Consider the following 22,372-nt stretch of genomic DNA (forward strand, 5'->3'; position numbering starts at 1 on the left):
AAACCAACATGCAGAACTGAGCCTGGAAGGCAAAGCTGCCTGGGATTTGAAACCAAATTGAGATTAGTAGAGTGTAAAGGAGAAAATAAAGTTTTTAATGTCTGTAGTCAAAAGGACAAGGGGAAAGAATGCCAAATATTGCATGAGAAAGAATACCTGTACATACCAGAAACTTTGCTTTAACTTAGCAGGTTGCTTTAAAATACTTAAAGCTTTTGAAATTGATTTAACGTTTACTTAAGTTTTTGCAATTTTTTAGAAGTCAGCATAATGTTTTGTTGAAAGCAGTCTGTGGTTAATTTTTACCTCAAATTTGCTCCAGTAGGAACATGACACTGAATATAGACAATAATAATCACTCCAACAAAGGGAAATTTAACCAATAAGATACAAAAACTGCTAGATAACATAAAACTAGGAGATGGCACTTAAGAACTGTAAAGAATCCCGTTCACAACAAACCTAATCATTATAAAAGGATAGGTAAATATGTGTATACATCTACAAATATGGAAAAATATATATGTACCTGTATATAAACTTATATATGCATATACATATATTCAGATATAAATACGTACCACAGTTAAATGGAGTAAATATCATAAATTGTTCCCATCCCCCATGTTCTATGCTACTATTAGGGCCATTTTTTAAACATTCACAAAAATATGATCAAAAATAATGTGAAAAAGTTTTTATGACACAATTGAAATGACATTGCTAGTCATAAATTATGACATTGAATTCTACAGTGTTTACGCATCCAAGTTCCCAACCATTATACTTGGATAATCTATTTCTGTATTTGTTTCTGCTGTAAAACCATGTTTTTCTTGATATGGGAATTTACTAGTTTCTTTAATGTTTGTCCTCAGAACTCATTCCTTCAGATTAAAAAAGTGTCTTTATCTCTTTCATTCTCTTTTGGAAATATTTTACCTTATTTCCTCAAAATTCCAAGAACATTTTGAAGGAGAAAGTAGAGACCATTTGGAAAGTTCTTACTAAATAAGAAATATTTCCTTGAGATAAAATATTTTCATGTGGCAAAATATTTTCTTGAGGCAAAGTGTTTTCTTGAGGTAGTAAAATAGACCTAAATATACACCTATAAAGGTGCTACAGGTCAATTGTTAAATCCTTTATTCTCTCACACAATTTATTTGAGGAGCTTCATAGTATTATTGGATGTGGTATCAATGTAAATCCCTAGAATAAAACTCTATGAAATTTGATAAGGATCATATTAGAGCTTTCCTCTGATAAGATTAGCCACCCTAAGCTTTGGTAGATTTATGCGGTAAAATACTTTGGGATTTCTCACGTATTCTAAAAGCAAGACACCGAACTACCAGTGAATTATTGAACAATGAATTTCTCATATACCTGAATACCATAGTAAAGACAAACCTAGAATCTCTGCTACCAAACTATATGCAACCTGACACCTTTGAAATATTATTATTTGCTCTATATTTTACCCGTCTCCGAAAAATAAGCTATTAAAAGAAGCCACGTGGTTTATTAACTGGTTCAGTATTCCTTAGCAACTGTGCCCTCTCTAGCATCCTGGGCTACAGTAGAAGACAATGATTGGTCTGTTGATACTATAAAGTCAAAGAGATGCTGGCTTGTGTACAAATTAAGCACCTTCCATGTTTCACAATCCCCAGCTCACTAAACCTCCCCTATCACCAAAACTGCCTGCCTTCCTCCATGATCTGAAAGCTTGTTCTCAGCCGAGACAGAAGTGAGGGAAGGGGCTGAGGTTAAGAATCACAATCTTTTCCCCATTTCACAAACATATACCCTATGGGGCCTCATCTAACGATGTGAATGACTTCTTGTAAGCCTTGGAAATCCTGTGATAAGTTGTAGGCTCCAATTAACACTGAAAAAATCCCTAATGGGTTATGGAACCTCCAAAATCTCAGCATAAAGATTATTGCTTAGATTCAAATGTTTCTCCATAGCATTTAACCAAATTCTGATGCAAATTCTAATGCAAATTCTAAAACACTCAGCTTGATCTATCACAAAAAGAGACTAGAAAATGCTCTCAAAGAAAAGAGAATGGAATGTTACACAAAGTGCCACAAAGGCACGCACGGACTCCCAAAAGAGAAGGAAAAGGAAAGGTCTGCCTCCAAATCTCTACCCAGTACAATCACAGTATTTCAATTTGTTTAGCTTATCGGCACACCCAAAAAGTCCATTCATTAGCCAGCCACTCACCAGTCCATTTCTAGTCCACCCACACAAGGCCATTCTGTGTACACATACACATACCCCATCTGTGTACTCTTACATTTTCTCCAGTGTCTTATTCTCTTGTCTCCACTCCAATTATATCACTTCAACTTTCAAACCCATATAGAAGAAACCCACCAAGAAATCTTCAGAATGTTCCCACCAAAAAATGTAAGAATGTATGGTGACAAATTGACAGAGCAGTTATTCTGTTAGGAGTCAGAGTGGTAAGGATTCTGATCTTGGTTCTCCCTCTAATTTAGACAAAACAATGCCATTCCATTTTTTTATGTGATTTCAAATAGAGATGTGTGGCAGAGACTACTAGCTCTCCACCTTCTTCATTATTGCCGTGCGTCAGCCATGGCAATAATGTACCAACTAAACAATGGTGTTCCTAGATTCCTCACACTCAGTGTCATGAAGAGACTAATTGTAGAAGTTTGAGACATAAGAGGATGTGCCACAGGGAGCTACATGAAGATTCCAAAGGGGCACTGACTGAACTAAGAAGTGCTCCCCTCTTGTCCTCCTCCCATTTTTTCTATTGCTCAGAACACAAACAAGACGGCACCTGCAGCCATCTTAAACTGTGAAGTGAGGATGGAAACCAGGTTCCCAGATGGTGGTGCAGAATCATCTAAGTTTCTGGCTCCCTGATGATGGCAGAGTGGCCACCCTAGCCCTGTATATCATACCTCCAGAAATCTTGCAGTGGAGAAAGAAAGAAACTCCTACTTTGTCTAAGCTTCTATCGCTTCAGGTGTTCTGTCTTATATATCTCAATTTAATCCTCTCTGAAACAGTGTTATGCTTCTTTTCTGACTTGAAATGATATTAAGCCCCTAAGTGATGACTTGTTGATCTAACTATTGTCCAGAAAGATTATATTCACTATAAAAATATAAAATTTTTCAATAAAAGATTGAGTAGTGCTTTCTGCAAAAATCACAGAAGAGTGGAGCAGTAACTTTAGACATATGATTGGTAGTTCTTCATAAACATTGCTAAGAGACATTACAAAAGAAACAGACATTCAGAACTCTAGCTCTTCACATGAAATTATTTAAATGAGGCCCAAAGCAGACAGACGTACTATAAGAAAATATGAGCTTAGTTCATTTGTTAATACATTGTCAGCATCTTTCTCATTATTTAACACCTATATTTTCTATTCATTTTAATAGCTAACTTTTCCATTTTGAGCTTTCCATCCACTATCTGCATTTTCTTGTTAGAGGCCTTTTCTGCGAAAATTCTGAAGTGATGTATGAGTCACACAGACCTAACTCTGTTAATTCAGCTATGCCAGGAGAAGGAACACACTGCTCACATACCAATTAGTTTGCCTGGGTTTAAGTCCTGAGCACCACTCAATAACATTCTTCTCCTAGGCAAAGAGGCACATTGAAATGTCTCTCCATGAAAAGAAGGTGATAAAAGCTGAGATTTGAACAGAAAGCAGGAGGCTGAAAAAAAGAAGTAGCTTGTTGGAAAGTGTTTTGACAAATAGGATTGAATCTTATTAATATCTTCAGAAGTACTTCTTGCCTTCTAAATGAGGTCTCCAGCATAACAACAATGAATGTCACCCACCTCTATCTCAGACCTCTCAAATGTGTGATTGCTTCACACTTTGTCCTTAACATCCAAAACTGGTAACTGAGCTTGGTTTAACTCGAGAGACCTCAGTTGTTGAATTCTGAAGACTGTGAAACCTGTGTCATCTTAGATAGTTGGAGTAAGGGACATGCTTATCACCCTATCAAAAATTTTATTTGCTATTACTTGAGTAATCAGTATGAGCCATTTTCTCTGAGGTAGAAAATTTTCACTGATTTTATACAGGCATCTGGACTAAGATCTGGCATCCAGGGTGTCCATATCTTCTACCCTGGTACTCAGCCCTGGCATCTTCAAGATGCCATTGCTGTACACAACATAGTACCCTCCAGATGTCTCTCTACTTTCCCCCATGTCAGTCAAGATCCGACCAGCAAAACAGACCACTAGGAGATATATGTTAAGGTACTTATTGCAAGGAATGGGCTTACATGATCATGGGTGCTGTCTAAAATGGGTGAAAGTCCAAAATCCACAGGGCAGGCTGTCAGGAAAGGCAGGCTGGAACTCTCAGGCAGGGACTGAAGCTACTGTTCACAGGCAGAATGTCTTCTCATTCAGGGAAGCCTCAGGTCTGTTCTCAAGGCCTTTTGATTGATTGAATCAGGACCACACAAATTATCTACGATAATCTCCTTAAAGTTAACTGATTATAAATTTTAATCACATAAAAATACCTTCACAGCAACACCTAGATTAGCATTTGAATAACTGGGAGCTGTTCTAGTAGCCTACCCAACGTGACATTAAAAAGAGCATCACCTCCCTCCTGTACAAGCTCTTTGTCACAAACTCTTAGGTGGTAGCATGCACGGCCACACTCAGCCCCGGATTTCTATCCCTATTAAGAATATTGACTGTATAGAGGCCACAACTATTTGAAGTTTTGATCCTCATCTTCCATATTTTATGTTGGAGAGTTTCAAGAACCTCTCATTGCACTAGTCATCTCTCACTTTTTTATCCTTTCATGGCTCAGTCTCCGTTATTAAAATGTAAGTTTACAAAGTGCCCAGTACAGCATCACCCTCACTGAGACCTACTGCAAGGGAAAGAAAACTCTCCAAGTCTGATGCAATAATTCCCTCAACTGTTACCTTAAAAGGAAATAGGACAGGGAAGTCAAGGTGTGGCCTGGTTTTAGTCCAGGCACCTGGTTTGAATTTCACCTAGGCAAAGGCCACCCAGAGTCAGGTGCAAGAGTGCACCTCCTCCTTCCTCTTTTTTTCCTCCTCTTTTGCCACTTTTCATAGCAAAAACATACCCACTCTTGTAACAGCTGTCTCTGGGGCTCTTACTCTGCCCTCTTTATAGCATCCCTGCCCTTTAGCCAAGACTTTTGCATACTGGGGCAAGAGACAAAGCCCAAAACAAAGATGATTTTACCAGAAGTCAAAATTTGCCACAACAATGGTTTGGCTGTTGGGTTGACCTTCCAGAGTTAGGAGACAGGAGAGGAGGATTCACTAAAAAAAATTAATAAAGGGAGTTAAAGTAGTAAAGTTTATCTTCAAAGGCACAGGCTTTGGCATAATTTGTCTTATTAAAAAATCGTATGACCTTTGACAAATCTCCTACCCTTCTTGTGTTTCAGTTTTCTTGCCTATAAGTAAGGGGAAAGACTGAAAAATCACTGAATTCACTTAATAGTTCTACACTTCTTGGAAACTTTGGACATGGAAGCAACACAGCATGGAGAAGAGCCAGCCAGGAAAAGGACAGAAGAGAAATTTAAAGAATAAAGTAGAATTAAATGGAAAAGGAGGAAGAGAGGGAGTCAGGGAGGAAAGGAGCAAGAGAAAAGGAATAAGGAATGAGAGAAGAGGTAGGCTGCATGAGTAATGTTCAGGAACACGTGGGTAGGGATCAAGATGGAATGGTGGGAACTGTGGCAAACTGGAGAGTTTGTGGCCAACTAAAGAAGGTAGCTACTCTATCCAAGTACTGTCATGGCAAATACAGATCTGGTCTTGCCAGGTGTTAGAATTTTTCAAGAGAACTCCGAAATCTGGATTCTTATGTGACATCAGCCCATTTTTAAGTATGAGCAAACTAATTCACATTTGAAAGAACAATATGCAGAACAAGCATAATATGTCTGCAGGGAGAGCATCACTTCCAGGTGAGGCACTCACCTGATACACAACATTTATGGAGGCACCAAAACCTCAGTAATCAACATAAATGATATTTTATGCAATATTTTTAAATGAAAATTAATGCAAAATGCATTAAGAACAAGAGATCAAAATTTTAAGTAACAACAGGATACAACTCTACACTTCCAAAATACCCATCCCTCATTTTACCCTGATTCTGTCTCTGCACCCTTTATAGCCTCTGGATTAAAGGCTCACTGATTCAGGGCATGGTGATGCCATATATGCAAGTAGGAAACCAGAAGAAAAGCAGGCTTGGAAGTGAAGATAATTAATTCAACAGCAGGCATTTGATCTGAGATACTATGTGGGCCTCTAGGCAAATAAGCCTCTAAGCATTTCAAAATGGGAAAGTAATATCCATAAGTAGAAGAAAAATTAATACTTATTCAGTGTCTGTCCTATGCCAGACAGTCATCATATATCACCTCTTCTACTGACAATTCTCAACATGATGTGATAATTATAAGATTTAATCTCCATTTATGAGATTTTTAAACGATATTAAAGTCACGCACCAAGGTCACACAAATGGACAATGGTGCAACTGACTTCTAGGTCTGACTCCAAAATCCATTATTTCCTGTAAACTATACTACTTGGAACAAGTCACATGCATTTGCATATTCATCCATAAGAGGGAATGTTGGATGCTTTGAGGTCGGCTGAGATTCTCATGAAGTTAAAACAACTCTTGCTGTTAATCAAGCCTATGTTATTGTCCTGATGACTTACTCAGGGACAGGGACCTTGCCAATCCTACTCTGGGGCTTGGGATCTTCAGTCTGGAGCCTAGAATCTTTGGTTTGGAGCCTTTCCACACACCAACAAACTTTCCCTGCAGTCACCTGGTCTTCTACTATCATAAGCACTGAATTCTGTGCTCCACTTACATATCAGGACGCTTGGTTTCCTTCCATATTTACTCACCATTGCAACCTTGTTAAAACTATGCCAGTTTCCATACTCTTTGGACCCTGTCTGTGCCCTGATCACCAATTTCTCTTAGGACTTGCATGTACGTCCACAGCAGCGACCCTATCGCTTTGATAGTGTAGCATCAGGAAGGTCATTACTCTTCCTAATGTGCCCTATTCAGAAATCTCTTAATCAAGGCAAACCTAGCTATGTCTCAAGGTATGACATTCCAAAACCTCTTGTTTAATCTTATTTTCCGAGCACCTCTTACATAGATGATCTACCAAAAAAGGGGGAGGGGTCAGGGTAATTTGTTTCTGAAATAAACTTTATATCTTCCCCCCACCACACACATTTCCTACAGTTTTGTCTTTCCCTTAGATCACCGTCCTCTTTTTATTCCACCAGTGTGAATCCTATTATAGTTCTAAGAATAGCTTATATTTCACCATCGCCAAGAAATTTTTTTCACAAGCCCAGACTGAATCAATCACTCTGTCCATGAACCAAGATAGTGTGATTCCTTAAACATTTGTTTGTCATCTTTAATTAATAGCAGGTCAGCCTTATCTCCCTAACTAGAGGGAAGTTTCTTAAGGACAGGGCCTACCAATGTCTTATGCTTTGAAGATATCCCCAAAGCTTCAAGCCTAATGCAAAAGCATCAATAAATATTCACTAATCGATGTGTTTCTGTAGCAGGGAAACCTCAAGTTACAGGCCAGTTTCCTCCTAAATGTCCTTAATTTCGCTCACTGTCTTTTTATTTCTAAAATACAAATAGCATTCCATGACATTTCAGGGGTATTATCAAGAAGAAGGTAGCAGAGGTATTTTTGAGATACCTACTGATATGTTTTCCTTTTTGTTTCTTTCTTTGCAATCCGTAAGCATTTTCTGCCCCTAGTAAGGTAAGGGCAGACCCAGGTAAAAAAGCAGGATTTGAATAAAGGAAGTCACAGCCAGACAAGAAAAGAAAAAATAAAACCCTTCTGACCAAGGGAAAAGAAACTAAGTAGAGAAAGAAAGGAGTAGGAAGTTATTCATGAGTATCCTCTGTCTCTTGCTGTTCTCCCAGCATATTCTCAACACCAGGACTAAACCTTGGAGAAAGTGAGTGGTAGAAAGAACCCAGAGAGGCCAGAGAGACTAAAAGCTGAGGTGTTTGTTATCCTTCCCATTTGGGACTCTAGTTGGAGACCACCTTGGAAAAGACCCTGCATTAACATAGGGTGAATATGGTAGTCAGGATGGTATGTTTTGGTCTATGTTGGTTATGTAGAGAATACGGAACTTCCAGCAGGTCCCAAGGAGGATGTACAAAGTGGTAGAGAGTTCTAGCTGGTGAGCTCACTAATAAGGTTACTGCAGAGAGAGGAAAAGTGATCCTGTGGTACAATGTTTAAAGGAGAGACCATCTAAGAAAACAAGCAAATTTGTCTCAGCCAGAATCCGGGAAACCACTGACAACAAGAGCTGAAGACAGGCAATGGTCATCAGGCATCAGGAAGGATGACAGAATCAACCAAGAGAAGGGTCATCATTATGTCTTGACCATGCCAAAGAACAAACAAAAATCGCATCAGTCATCTTCCATCAGCAGCAGAGGATATACAGCAATAAGGACAGACTTTGCTGCCCAGAAACCATCAAAATAAACCCCTCCATGGGAATCCAAGAAATGTACATGGTGCACTCCTTTAACACCATGTGGAAACAAGGTCTTCATCCAAGGCTGAGAACCATCTTGGGAAGGGTGGGACAGTAAGGAGAAGATACTTGAACTAATTACCAGTTCCCCCTTTTAAAATTTTGATTTAAACTGGAGGAAAAATTAAATTAGTTTCAATTGACAAATTTTGTCTTTCTTTCCACAAGAATAAGGGCTTGAGGACAAATGAGATAGGTTACAAAATAGAAAAAGATAGTTTTCTTCACACATCTGAGTTAAAGTGTACCAATTTTGACACATATCTTCCTCAAGATAAATTTGCAGTGAATAGTTTGTACATAACTTTAGAAAGCAACTTACACTACAAAACTAAGGACTCTGTACAACTAGATATGCTTTAATCCCTTGTTTTCTTGACTTAAAGTAGGTTAAGAAAAAAATTTTCCTCAACTGAGGAAAGAAAAAAGATTATCATTATGACATGAAATGCAGTGAAATTCTACTGTATTAGATTTTGCTAAAAAGAAGAAAGTGTCAGATGAGGAGATTTCAGGGATGAGTTATTATATTTGCAAATTAGTATAATGAAAATTACCAAGGCAGTTGCCGTGAATTTAAATGAGCTGTATAATTTTTTCTTAAGTTTTAATATAAAATAATTGTTCATTTCTTCCAAGAAATAGATAAGATTGCTGATTGTTTTGCATAAATCAATATGCTCTGAACAATAAAACTAATTGCCCAATAAAGTTGATAAAATATAGCTGTATAAGCTGTAGAGTTGTATGTGTCCAGGGCTTTATTCTAGGAGCTAAAGAGCAGTTTTTATTTCTAGTCAACTACTGTATTTATCAAATTATGTCCTTGACTCAGCGACAACCTTTAAAGATTTTCCTTCTACAGGAAAGCTTTAATGTCTCGACTGTGTCCTTTTTTTTTGAGACAGAGTCTCACTCTGTCACCAAGGCTGGAGTTCAGTGGCACTGTGTCAGCTCACTGCTACCTCTGTCTCCTGGGTTCAAGCAATTCTCCTGCCTCCGCCTCCCGAGTAGCTGGGATTACAGGCACCCACCACCATGCCCAGCTAGTTTTTATATTTTTAGTAGAGATAGGGTTTCACCATGTTGGCCAGGCTGGTCTTGAACTCCTGGCCTCAGGTGATCCACCCACCTCGGCCTCCCAAAGTGCTGGGATTACAGGCATAAGCCGCCGTGCTCAGCCTCAACTTTGTTCTTTGAATTTAAGAAATTAATTTTTAAAGCAGTAAGATTGACCACTATTATTTTTTTGAGAGTGTTTTGTAATATTGCGAGCAATTACATACGTGGAAAACTAGTTATGCAAAAACAGTACTCTTATGACTATTCATTGCAGAAACATATATGGGCTGCTCTATCTTCACTAAGATTATGCTATCATGCTTCAATAGTTACAATGTTAAGTTCTAATATATGTAAAAAAGGATATTTTTATGCAATAATGAAGAATTTTTTTAACCATTTTGCTCTTAATCATACAGCCTTTCCAAAAAGAGGTCCAAAGAAATAAAGCTAAGCATAATTAAAGAAAAAACTAATATTAGGGATGAGAGATAACAGTTTTGTAATTTTAGATTATTATGTTAAATATGTTTTATTAAATATTAGATGGTAATGCTAATGGATGTTCACCCCTCAGCTTCTGCTGTGTAGCAAAATTACAAAATGTGTTTTTAATGACTCTAGCACACTGGTTATGTTTATCTGACATCTATTTGAAATTAAAATGACTGAAAATATTATATAGAAAGTTTTAACTCTAATAATCCAAAAGCACTTTAATCAGAAAACTCTCTTGTATCTAATTATGGTACAATGTTGCTTATTTTTATCCTAACTCTTTAAAAATTTGGCAGAACAAATTGCTCATTATGTATTCTGATGCTATAATAATTTAAAGTAAAAACTTAAACCAGATTTATTTTGCTGCTCTGTAAATAGGAAAATTAAACTAGATAATGTCCATGATTTCCCAGATTCTCAGATTCTCTACTCTGCTTACCTAATTTTTCATGCTAGAATTCAGCCATAAGGACGTCTATCTTGAAAATCTCTTAAAATGCAAAACAATCATGGCAGACACACAGATTATATGAGCTCAGAGGGATCTGAGGTTTGGACTGTTCCTCTGGCATTACATTTCTTTAATACATGCATGTATCTTTTATTTATGTAGGCCAATGAATATTTTTCTCCTTGTAGATTTCAGGATGTGAGTCACTTTCAGATAATAGTAACAGTAATGATGATGATGGTGGTGATGATGATTGCAAGCTATACAGTATGTGTTCAGTACTTTACAAATTTTTTTAACTTTTTTTATTTCAATAGGTTTTTGGGGAACAGGTAATGTTTGGTTACATGGGTAAGTTATTTAGTGGTGACTCCTGAGATTTTGATGCACCCATCACCCAAGCACTGTACACTGTACCCAATGTGTAGTCTTTTATCCCTCACCCCCCTCCCACCATTTTCCCCCGAGTCTGCAAAGTCCATTGTATGTGGCATTACATTTGTTTCTGTCCTAACTACAGGGTGCTTTGATAATCTCTTCAGTTTCTAAACTGTAAGATGTTTGTGTGAAAAAGGCCTGATTTAATTGTCACCCTAGAAAAAGCCTGAGAACCGTCCCTTAGAGAGAGTGAGTCAAAATGAGCGTCAGTGCTCATTCAGACCCCAGCGTAGTCGGATACATCTCTGGTTCCACCTGGGCATCCCAAGATAATGACTGGGAACTCACCAAAGCTTGACTCCAAGGGAGTGTGACATGTGACGAATAATTTTTAACAACTTAAGACGCTGTGTGTTTGTGCGTGCACACGTACGTGTATACACACACATATACATACAGAGAACTTAGGGAAAGTTTTCAACTCTGTTGAGGCATTCAATTTTTCACCTGTAAAATCAAAGAAATGCAGTAGAGATCTCTAAGCTCCTGCCAGTTCAAAAATTCTATGATTCCTCGAGTCAAATTTCTTTCTCCCCACCACCCTTCAAAATGGTGATGGATGCAACATAAAATTTTTCAATAAAAAGGGAGTACAATTTCACTTTAAATGAGAGGTTACACATCTAAATGGCATATTGTAAAAATAATCAAATTTATACTCGCCCTGAAGTTTAAAAAATTTAATGTTAGTTGCTAAACAGAAAAAAAATCAATATGAACCCAAAGCCTTAAGTAAAAACATTTTCTTTTATTTCTGTCATTAGAAGTAACCCAACTAAAATGCTTGCTCAATGTCAAGTCATGCACACACCCTTGCATCAAAAGGAACAATGAAAGAAATAATTATGATAGGAATGTAGCATCACAGTGTAATTAAAAAGTAAGGACATTTTCAAAATGTATATGACTTTGAGGGGACTAAAACAGTTTACAAACTCTCATTGGCCACCTTGCAACAACTTAAGTATTCAAAAAAGAAGAAAAATGACAGTCAATTAAGTTTAAAATCAAATCAGTTGGTATAAATTGAGCAATTAAATGTCCATTATCATATTTTAAAAAGAGAGACAGAGAATATAAAACCACAAAAGAGAAGTGGTCTAATAGAGTTTATATGTCCCCTCCAAATCTCATGTTGAGATGTAACCCCAGTGTTGGAGGTGTCTCGGTCATGGGGGTGGATCCCTCATGGCTTCCTGCTGCCCTTGAGATAAAGAGGAGATCTGGTTGTTTAAAAATGCGTAGCACCTCCTCTACTCTCTCTCTCTCTGCTTTCGCCATGTGACATGCCCACCCCTACTTCACCTTCCTTCATGAGTAAAAGCTCCCTGAGGCCTCCCTAGAAGCCAAGCAGATACTGGCACCATACTTGTACAGCCTGTAGAACCATGAGCCAATTAAACAAACCTCTTTTCTTTATAAATTACCTGGTCTCACGTATTCCTTTATAGCAACACAAGAAGAGCCTAACGCGTGGTCCCAGCAAAATAGAATCAGTTTGCATTAATATGGGCAAGAACGTTAATATATGTGAGGATTCTGCTCTATTAAATATATAAATTATGCAAATGCATTGTCCTCATGCTACATAAACAGGGTAGATACAAGGAACTGGAATAAGTCCAACAGTCTCAGTAATGCCAGAAACTGTTCCAAGAATAGGAAAGATTAGTCATCACTAGTGGTCACATACAACAACCCAGTGGAAGATGACCCAAAGCCAATCAGCACCACTGGCCACACAAAACACAACCGGGTTCCAGTTGGATGGATTAGCCAAATATTCTAAAAAGAAAATTTTCCCATGCAGGCTTCATCCCTTGTCTCCTAGGAGATAAAACCTCAAAGGCTTTACTAATTAAAATAAGGTATTAAGATATAATAGGTATAATTTTCCAGTAATGCTTGCCAAGCAGGTCAAAATATAATAATTTCAGGACAATGTATATAACATTACATCTAAGGAGAAATTAACATATCATCTGGAGGAAAACTCCAAGTTCCGAACAACTGCATCCCACATCTGACTAACAAGGAAGCTGGGAAGGAGGTCAGTTTGTGGCTGTGTGCCCAGCTATAACTTGAGCCACAAGGGCTGTGCTTTCTAAAAAGAAGAGTGGGAGAATGGTTATTGGAGAACCACTGGAACACTCTGCCATGGGGGAATATTATTTAATGGATTTATGAAGAAAAAGTAGAGATTAAACCACATTTAAACAATATGGAACATTCTTCTCCCCACCTAGTAGTCCTTAAAAAAGAAAATTTCAATCAGCATCCTTTCTACTGCTTATATACATTCTAATGTTTGTCATTGCTGAACGAGTAAAAATTAGTTAACTGTCAACTTAAAGTTTCATTTCTAAAACTTAAAAAAGAAAATTTTGCTTTCTTAAATATTTAAAAATAAATATTAGTTTATTTGTAACTCACTTAACTTCTTAATAGGGAAAAAATATTTAAAGGGTAGTGCTACCCATAAAATATGTAAAATAATGTACTCAAGATAACACTACATAATTATTAGGTCATAGAACACCCTAGTGAAAACAATAGTTAAAAAAGAAAAAAAAAAAAAGCTTTAAAAAACTACTGGCATGTTTTAAAAATTAAGCTGAAGTTACAAAGTAAATGTTTTATTTAATATTTGATTTTATACACGAGGACTAAAAAGGGTATTATTGAAGTATGCTAAAAGTGCATCTTCTTCAATATAAGGTGGTTTTCTATTGAGCTTCAAGCTAAAACACGTTTAACCTGTCAATGAAAACGGTATTATATAATAAGGTTTATACACTGCTATGGCTTGGATGTTTGTCCCTCCAAACCCCATGTTGAAATTTAATCCTCAATGTTGGAGGTGGGGCCTAATGGAAAGCATTGGGTCATGGGGATAGACGCTTCAGGAATAGCTTGGTGCTGCTCTCTCTGGTAGTGAGTTCTGTCTCATACAAAACTGGATTGGTTCTGGGAAATGGATTAGCTCCTGCAAGAGTGGTTGTTATAAAGACAGCACTCTTGGGTTTGGTCCCTCTTCACCCATGCCCACCTTCCCTTTGACCTTCTCTGCCATGCTTCCAGGCAGCACAAAAGCCCTTAGCAAAAGCTGAGCAGATACCAGTGCCATACTTCTTGTACAGACTGCTGAACGATGAGCTAAATAAACCTCTTTTCTTTATAAATTACCCAGCCTCAGGTATTCCTTTACAACAACACAAAACAGACTAAGATGTATATTTACCTTCCACTTGTGCAAAATCATTTCTTAAGAATCACATATATAGTAAATTAAATATTTAATTATGTATTTTAAACAATGGAAATTAGTAACAGGACAATCAAAATAATGTTTTAGTAGTATTATATTTTAGTAATAAAACTGGAAATCTGAAAATATACTATATAATTATTAGCAATAATCACATACTGATATGCTTTTGCTCAGATGAAAATGTATGAAGAATTTCATTTACTTATAAATGTTCTTTTTAAAACATGAATACATTTCAACTTTTGGCATAAAACATTTCAAAAATCAAAATTAATTATTTTACATTAATAATAGACATTTTGGGGCCAATAATTTCTATGTGGTGTTAAATTATCTTTATTAGAAACCTATTGCAAGTCCACATTCATATGTCAGTCAAAATTGTCTATAAAACAAACATGTACATTTTATTATTTGTTAAACTGACCTTAAATAATATGTTAAATGCACTATTTTTTTGTTTGTTTGTTTTTGTCTGGTTTTTGCTTTTGTTTTGTTTTGTTTTTTTTGTTTGAGACAGAGTCTTGCTCTGTCACCCAGGCTGGAGTGCAGTAGCACGATCTCAGCTCACTTCAGCCTCCGCCTCCTGGGTTCAAGCAATTCTCCTGCCTCAGCCTCCTGAGTAGCTGGGACTAGAGGCACAGGCCATGACGCTCAGCTAATTTTTTTGTACTCTAGTAGAGGTGGGGTTTCACCATGTTGCCCAGACTGATCAAAAAACTCCTGAGCTCAGGCAATCTGCCCGCCTCAGCCTCCCAAAGTGCTAGGATTACAGGCGTGAGCCACCGCATCCAGCCTGAATGCACTATTTCTAAGGAAAATGAACTCTGATTTCCTCAATCATCAGTCAGGTAGTTTGTGAAATGACTGTCATTTGCAATCAAAATATTTTCGTTTCTTAGCCCCTCTTATCAACAACTGGGAGGAAATGTACAATATAAAGGTACTATCCTCTCAACTGGTTTCCATCATTGTCCATTATTAGTTTTCAAATATTTTCTCCTCTGGCCCATATGGCCCCCTCACTCAGGCATTTCTAATCTGCTAGGATTAACCCCAACAATTTCCATGCCATTCAAGAAATACATAAAGCAAGGGAGAGTGAAACTTTATAGTGACTACAGTGAATCTACTCTACAACTTAAGAAAAATAGGCCGGGCGCGGTGGCTCAAGCCTGTAATCCCAGCACTTTGGGAGGCCGAGGCGGGTGGATCACGAGGTCAGGAGATCGAGACTATCCTGGCTAACATGGTGAAACTCCATCTCTACTAAAAAATACAAAAAACTAGCCGGGCGTGGTGGCGGGAGCCTGTAGTCTCAGCTACTTGGGAGGCTGAGGCGGGAGAATGGCGTGAACCCGGGAGGCGGAGCTTGCAGTGAGCCGAGATCACGCCACTGCACTCCAGCCTGGGAGCACAGCAAGACTCCGTCTCAAAAAAATAAATAAATAAATAAATAAATAAATAAATAAATAAATAAAGACTTCACTTGTTTTTCTACAATATAGTGCAGTGGGCGTCATGAAAAATACTCATCATACAGCACACTTTAAAAACCTGGATTCCATAGTAGGGGAAGAGAGAAGAAAAAGAGATGGAAAGGAAAGGAAAAGAGAAGGGAAGGGAAGGAAAGGAAAAAGGTAAAGGAAGGAAAGGGAAGGAAAAGGAAAAGAAAAGGAAAGAGAAGTGAAAGAGAAAGGAAATGGGAAAGGGGAAGAAAATGAAAATGAGAAGAGAAAAGAAAAGGAAATAAACTTCTATAACCGCATAGAACTGAGAAGAAATTGAGAACAATCCTCAGAGGCCAAAAAATGGCAAGTGTAATCCAGAGGGGTAATAAATGCTGATGTTGGTATCTGTCATGAGAATATCCACTAACCCCTAGAGGTCCACAGCTTCATAGCTGGATATACACAGGCCCACAGCTGGCTGTACATTGCCAATTTTCTGTCCCTTGTACCAACCTCTTGGCCTGAGTCTCCTTCTGCATTCTCCAGTCCTACTGTCACTTGAGAACCGAGCATTGACCCACACCCTGAAAATGACCCAACACTTCAAAGCCCAAATCTCAGCTAACTCAATTATTTCAAGGCACCAGAAAGCCAGAAACAGCAGGACCGCTGCTAGGAACAGAGAGAAGGAAGCCAGAGTTTACTTTATCCTAAAAGGATAAAGTAAGGATAAGCCCCAACCTCACTGACAGTGACTCAAGTAGCCCAGAAGTCTCCTCATGACTTTTAGAAGAGGGCATTTATTTTAATCACCTCTTTTTCTTTTTGTAAATATTAGGAGTTATTACTCTGTGCCATGGACTAGTGAAGTTAGCAGTATCTCCCTTCCTTGAGACTGGATTAATTCTTGAGTCATCTGTACCAAGCCTGTGAAAGTTCTACTTAATTTTATTAACAAACCTTTTCATTTAAAATAATAAATGTTTAACAAGATCAATTTACAGGGGACCGTATGGATCCTGTTAAATAACAGATTTGTGTTTACTGCATTATAAATTACTAGGTAAAATCATAAGCCTTTATAACTGCTTGCTCACTTAGAAAATAGTACCTTCAGCCGAATTAAGTGTCTGGAAATAGAAGCAAAATTGAATTCTCCTTATGTCAAGTAAATACAGAGAAGGCCCAAATTACTTTGGTATTTGTATAGCAAGAGGGTAGCACACTGGATAGTTCATTAGTATCTCCTATGAAGATGAAATTTGACTGTGACATTTAGGAAAGAGATTACCTACTTAAGAACACTTTGACATGTTTAATTTGAAGGATTTAAAGAGAAATGAAACTATCTTATCAGTGGGCTGCTTTCATTTAAACAACACTGTACTAGGGAGTTTAACCCAGTCTAATTTTCAAATTCTCTCTTCAATATTCAGGCCCACAAAGATCAGACATGCCCTACATTGAAAGCGATGCTCATTGCAAATGGAATGAATTGGCCCAGTTTACGAAGTCACGATGTTTTGTGATTGTCTTACACAGCAGATATCCACATCAGAAGGGAATACAGTTCTGAGGGCTTCTCACAGAAAGGTCTGTAATAGTGGTTGCTAACATAAAATTATTTGAACATTATACTCTCTATTCAATCACTCCGTGCTCCAGTGCTGTTTAGTATTTCTGATACATCAGGAATAAAATCTTAGCATCATCTAACCTTACTTTTATCAAGGAAGGTACAATGCCAGCTGAATGGATTTGAGGAACTTGGGGTGAAAAGTAGGACTAGATGTAGAACCTATGGAGGACACACAGAAAATCCTGTGCCCTCAAACCTATTTTTTACATTGAGATAGGTGGATAGACAGACAGACAGACAGATACATAGAGAATTAAGCACATAAGATCAGTCCATTTATTTATCTGGTAAAGATTTATTGAGAGTCTCAATACTATTAAGCTGGTATTATTCTAAGCACTTGGGATATATAAATGAACCAACCAAAAATCCCTTTCCTCATATAGCTTACCTCTAGCTGAAGGAAGTAGATAATAAATAATAAGCATAACATATAAGAAAACCCCATAGAATGTAATACAGTGCTTGGTGCTTACTGTGAAATAAAAGCAGAGTAGGGTTAAGAGGATACTCACATTCAGAGGTCGGGTGGGGATAAGAATGGTGATCAGAGTAGAGCCCATTGTGAAGGTTACTGTTTGGTGAAGACTTGATCAAAGTTTTAGTCCTTAGTAGAAGATCATTCATTAGATAGCTAAAAAGAAATGAAAGTTTTAAGGTAAGTGATGATCATAAAAATCATGCTGATAAATATATATGTATATATTTATTTTCTCTCAACAGAAACATAGCTTTTGAGACAAGCATTTTCATATTATTGCTCTTTTGGGGGTATAATTTCAATTTGATGTTTGAAACCTGACTTTTTGTTAATAGATACTAGTCACATCATGAATTAGTAGAAAATATGAAATTTTAATATGAATTATTAACATTTGAGTCTTAGAAAATATGCTACACAGAAGGCAATGTCCACATTCAACCTATTCACTGAATTGCTACTGTGAAGTGGGTACCTTGTTAGATATTACAGACACAGCAATAAGCAATTTGAAACATACAGTCAATGACCTCAAAGAGTTTGCACTCTAGTACTATTAATTGCTGATATTAATGTTCCACATTTATTATTGTGTCAGGCACTGATCCAAGTTCTTTACACATATTAACTCACCAAGACTTCACGACAAGATTATGAGGTTGGTACTATAATTGCCTCCTTTAGATAGATGAGAAAGCTGAGGCCCAGAGTAGTTCGGTGACTTGCTTCAGGCAACAGAACTACTTAGCTGAAGAGTCAAGATTTGAACCCAGGCAATGGGACCCTAGAGTTTGTTCTAGGGTGACACTCCTCTAAGAGGGTATAGATAAGTAAACAGTCACATTCAGTAAGACAGTAGAAAACCCTTTGAAAAGGCAGCTTAGATCTACCTACAGTGGGGCTGTTACTGTCAGCATCCTCTTTTGAGCTCATGTGCCAGTTTTCAATGGAAGCCTATATACCAGCATTCTATTTAGCACTGGTTCTGCAGCGGACATAGTAGAAGATGGAAAAAACTTCAAGCAATGTAAGGAAGGAGAAATAATCCTGGCTCAGATGGCATCAAAAGCTTAAGAGTCTTCTCTGCCACCCCTCCCTCCAGACACGGTTCACACAGGCTGGGACCAGGTCAACTCCAGTGCCCCCGCGCCTCCCCCTCACTGCCCCGCCATTCAGTGACAGGCAAATTCCCCTCAGAACTTGCTGTCTGCCCTGGAACATATTTAAATTACAGTATTCTGTTTTGCTGAATAGTAATAATTTCGCTTTCTTTGCACATTTACATTGTTTTCATTTTATTTTTTTTAAATGTTTTCATTTAAAATTCTCCTGGGCATTGTAAGTACTTTAGGTATTTAATGAACTATCTTATATAGTGTTAAGAAATTTCCCCCAGTAATATTGTTTTAGCATTTTTAATAAGAATTGGTAAAGTGGCTACAAAGTTTCAAAAGCTTTAGAGAAAAAAATATATATATATATTCAAATTGGTGTTCTAAGACTAATACATAAACATATTGGTCTAGTTGCCAAGTAGCAAATTAGTACATCTTTATAATGGCAGAGAAAAACCTGGTTGAAGAATATTAAGCCTTAGATAGGGAATTTACAGAAATAATAAGTTAAGACAATCTATTAAGTTGACATTATTCTGTTCTTTTGTAACATGCTATTTAAACTCTTTGACTTGGTTGCTGCTACATGGAAGAAAATCTCATATAAGAACAGATTCCAAGGTGTCACAATCATCATATATGTTTGCATGCTGTTCAACATTTGTCATCAGATTGATATAATACTTTAGGTGATACTTTCCAAAATAAGCTCCACAGACTATTTTGAGGTGTATTATTTATATTTTTATAGTGATATGCAATGTGTTTAGGAGTCATATTTCGATAACCTGAACCATTGAGGATACATGAAATTCAACAAGGGAAGCTGTGACAAAGCCCATGCACTTTGCTCCACAGGTGAGATATGTTCCCCTGGCAACTTTCGTGGTGGAGGAAACAAGGGAATGGTAGAAGCCAGTGTCCCAAGGAGAAAAAAACAACAGAAGAGAACAGACAATAAACTTTAAAAGGCTGGCTATATAGAATCACACTGGATAGGTGCCAACAACCTCGTATTTCTTAAGGCTCTCACAATATAATAATTAAGATTCATAATAAAATATACTCTAACCATCAAGAAGTGGTTCAATTGTACTCGTTATTGACTGGGTACTAAGTGGGGTGGGGCATACGATCTCTTTGAATGATTGAAAATGTTTCAGCACTAGGAAGTATTAACAATACTATGTTCCTACGGATCATGTCCCCCCAGGAGACCACACAAACACAATGAAGCGTTTTTATTATGTCAGGGGCAAGTGGTTAAAACGCTAATTAGAAACCCAACAACCTGGGTTCTAGTTTCTGCCACTTAACTTTGGGCAGGTCCAGTAACCTTACAGAATTTCTTGCTTGTCATCTGAAGGAGAGTTCACTAAAATCTGTCCTTCCTATCAAACAACGCTTTTGTGAGAATTAAGTGAGTTTTTCATATGAGAACACTATCAAAATTATAAAGAGCATCCTCTATACAAAACATTACTGAATAAATCATAATGAATAATTTATCCTTGTTTTTCATTAGATCAATCAAATGATACTCTTTATAAATGAAAATGAAAATATCTCATTTGTACTTGAAGACCACATGGTAAGTACTGTACTTACATAAAAATGACCTAGCCAATGGTAACACAACACAAAGAAGTTGGCTCCAGTATTGCCTGAATATTTATAGAATTCATTAAAAGTTATTTGCTCAGCCCCATATTTGAATTTAGACAAATTAAACCATTTTCATTTCTTATGACAACCTGGAGTGAATTAATCACCAACCCTCCATCATCTAATGCTAGCAGCTATGAGATAATCTACCTGCTTTACCACTTGAATGAAAATAAACAAGTAAAAGGAACCAATTGCAATTCTCCTTCAACCTCAGTTCCCCTCCACACATTTCTTCAACTTAAATCTATATCCCTTTTTGACAACAAAAGATCTCTGGTTGAGTGTGCCCAAACTGTTAGACTTTCCTACTGGGAATAACTACAAAAAGAGTCCTGGGGATTAAGAATGGAAACTAGGTGTAAAGCAGATAGCAGGAAGGAGCAGAGGATTCTGAAAGGACACCTGGGACAGTGAGGGCAGCACAGAGGAATTACACTCTGAAGAGGTCTGTAAGGAATATCTGAGTTTGTTTTCCACTGCCACAACAGACCACAGACTGTGTACTTTATAAACAAAAGAAGTTTATTTGGCTCATGATTCTGGGGACTGGGAAATCCAAGACCAAAGGATATCTGAGGAGGGACTTATTGCTGCTTTATCCCATGGTAGAAGGCAGAAGACAGACGTGAGCACAAGAGACAGAGAGGAAGGGGGCCAAACTCATCTTTTTTATCAGGGACCCCACACCCACAATAACTAACCCACTCTCAAGACAATGGCATTAATCCATTCATGCGGGCAGAGCCCTCACGACCGAATCACCTCTTAAAGGTCCTACCTCTTGGCCAGGAGCGGTGGCTCATGCCTGTAATCCCAGCACTTCAGGAGGCCTAGGCCAGTGGATCACAAGGTCAGGAGTTCGAGACTAGCCTGGTCAATATGGTGAAATCCCTTCTCTACTAAAAATACAAAAATTAGCTGGGCGTGGTGGCATGCACCTGTAGTACCAGCTACTTGGGAGACTGAGGCAGAAGAATCACTTGAATCCAGGAGGCGGAGGTTGCAGTGAGCCGAGATTGTGCCACTGCACTCCAGCCTGGGCGACAGATCAAGACTCCGTCCAAAAAAAAAAAAAAAAAAAAGTCCCACCTCTTAATTCCAAACCAATGGCAATTCAATTTCAACATGAGTTTTGAAGGGGACATTCAAGCCATAGCAAAGAGGAAGGATATGAAGACAGGTTTAAAAGGCAACATGTTTGTAACAGTTTTCTATTGCTACCATAACAAATTATCAAAAATGCTGGGGCTTAAAAAACACACACGTCACATTGTACCCCATAAATATATACAATTATTATCAATTATTATTTGTCAATTAAAAATAAAACAAAACTTCTTTAAAGTTAAAACATCACAAAATACATGCACTTTATACCCTTACAATTCTGTAGATCAGAAATCTGACGCAGATCTCACCAGGCTAACTCAAGGTATCAGGGGTCTTTATTCTTTTCTGTAAGATATAGGATTCATTTCCCTGCCTTCCCCAGCTTCCGGGGTCTACCTACATCCACTGTCTCAGACCTATTTTCTCCATCTTCAAAGCCAGCAATGGCAGGTCAAGTGCATTCTCACTCTGACTACTACTGCTGCCTGCCTGTTCCACAGTTAAGGACTTTGCAATTAGACC

At 37.7% G+C, this 22,372-nt stretch overlaps 1 long non-coding RNA gene across 1 annotated transcript in view; it reads right to left on the bottom strand.

Moving 5' to 3' along the window:
• The window catches only part of LOC110741050, a 288,042-nt gene that overhangs the window by 235,557 nt on the left and 30,113 nt on the right, over nucleotides 1–22,372 (bottom strand). Inside the window, exon 2 of the long non-coding RNA XR_002516621.2 lies at nucleotides 17,992–18,110. This is a non-coding gene — a long non-coding RNA (uncharacterized LOC110741050). The remainder of the gene's footprint in view (nucleotides 1–17,991; nucleotides 18,111–22,372) is intronic.

The sequence above is a fragment of the Papio anubis genome, chromosome 14 (assembly GCF_008728515.1).
Source record: "Papio anubis isolate 15944 chromosome 14, Panubis1.0, whole genome shotgun sequence".
Classification (NCBI taxonomy): Eukaryota; Metazoa; Chordata; class Mammalia; order Primates; family Cercopithecidae; genus Papio; species Papio anubis.